Raw genomic sequence first — 1,792 nt, 5'->3', positions numbered from 1 at the left:
TATAAAAAATAAAAATTTGAAAATTTTGATTTTAATTTTTATTAAAAGAGAAAAGTCAAATAATTAATATAAATACAAAAAATACTATAATGCTCATTATATTAAACTATTTTACAATATTTTTGTTATAATTATATAATATATAATATGTAATATGTAATAATATGTAATAATTATTTTGTAATTTATCGATATATTATAAGCAAACATTTTATAAAATTGCAAAAAACTATGTTCATAACTGTAATAATTTATTAATTTAGTAAATAATTTTAGTAATTTGGTTGATAATCGAGTTGAAAATTGGAATATTATTACTAAATTTATTTTCATTGTAGTTTAAATTCAAAATAGATTGTGATTATTAAAATTATTTATAAAATTTCAATTCATAAAAATAGACTCTATTTATGAATTTTTTTCTTAGAAGTTTTTTTAAAAATTATAATAAAAATTATAATTGTTTTTTTGGAATTCATATATTGATAATGAATAATTTTTCCATAATTTAATACAAAGAAAAATAGATTTCTTTATTTTACATTTTAGAATTGAAAATTGATGATGATATTTTTCCCTAGATTTTAATATAATATAGGTTTGTTTATATTCTTAACTGGTTGAACAACGTTCATATAAATATAAAGCATCTGGCACTTTATAGTTTGGTTTAGCCAATAAGTTGGTAACTTGGTTGTTTGATGCACTTGTGAATTTAAGAGAGGGAGTTAAAAGCAGAGTGAATAGTGTATTACTTACGTATGAAGGAATCATAGTATGCAGCGGTAGTGCACAATCAAAAGTGCAAAAGTGCATTGAGATATTTGAAGATTTATAATTGTGACTTATTTCGTGAAATATTTTTTATGATAAAATTTTTTTTCATGCGACATAAGAAGTTTTATTAATTTTGGTAATTTTATGATAATTAATTTTTATTTATTTATATATAAGCATACATTAGAAAATAGTAGTTTATTAATAGTACTAAGTAAATTATTTTGGCCTACTTACACGTAAAAAATCCAAGATGGGAGGCACACACACCCTTGAGTTTAACCAATGAGAATACATGTTTTAAGGCTTCTTAAGGCTAATAACCTTTGACTTCCATTTTATTAATATAAACGAAATACTATATAATGATCATACTTTTTTTAACAAAGAAGGATATGGTTATATTATAGAAATTATAGAAATATCATTCAAAAAATATATTTTAAATATAGTTTGTTTTATATATTAATTCCAAATACATTATAAAATATTAATGCATTGATATAACACATTAAATAACATGATTAATTTATTTTTATCATGCTTTTTACTATATATTACATACAAATAATTTAAATTTTACACTTTTTAATAGAAAAATTAAAAATATTTAAAAAATAAATTGATTTACTTTTAATATGCCATATGGGATATTATAAAATAATTTATATTTTAAACATTAAAACTTTATTGCATTTAGATTTTTATTTACATGTTCTATAATTTTGATTTTGTCTTTTTAATGTATTAAAATATATTTACAAAATAATATTTGTAATTAATTAATTAAATAATAAAATTTGATATCATTTTTTTATCAAATTGAAATATATATTTTTTATGTGCATCTATATAAAATCTAATATTTAATTTGCAAAAAGAAAAAATCATAAAAATATGATGTATGAAATTTTATAAATATAACAAATAATAAAAATATATATTATATTATATTTATGTAAAATTTATTTAACTGAAAATTTATTTACAATTCATTTAATTTAATATTTATTTT

At 17.4% G+C, this 1,792-nt stretch overlaps 1 protein-coding gene across 1 annotated transcript in view; it reads left to right on the top strand.

Annotated features, from left to right (window-relative positions):
• Positions 1 to 660: 660 nt before the first annotated feature.
• Positions 661 to 1,792, top strand: part of LOC102681005 (carnitine O-palmitoyltransferase 1, liver isoform-like) — a 16,566-nt gene continuing 15,434 nt past the window's right edge. The window contains exon 1 of the mRNA XM_031514247.1: positions 661 to 913. The gene's annotated coding sequence lies outside the window, so the exon portion shown is untranslated. The remainder of the gene's footprint in view (positions 914 to 1,792) is intronic.

The sequence above is a fragment of the Apis dorsata genome, unplaced genomic scaffold (genome assembly GCF_000469605.1).
Source record: "Apis dorsata unplaced genomic scaffold, Apis dorsata 1.3 scaffold_941, whole genome shotgun sequence".
NCBI lineage: Eukaryota > Metazoa > Arthropoda > Insecta > Hymenoptera > Apidae > Apis > Apis dorsata.
The sequence above is the reverse complement of the archived record's forward strand: the minus strand, read 5'-3'. Positions and strand labels throughout refer to the sequence as shown.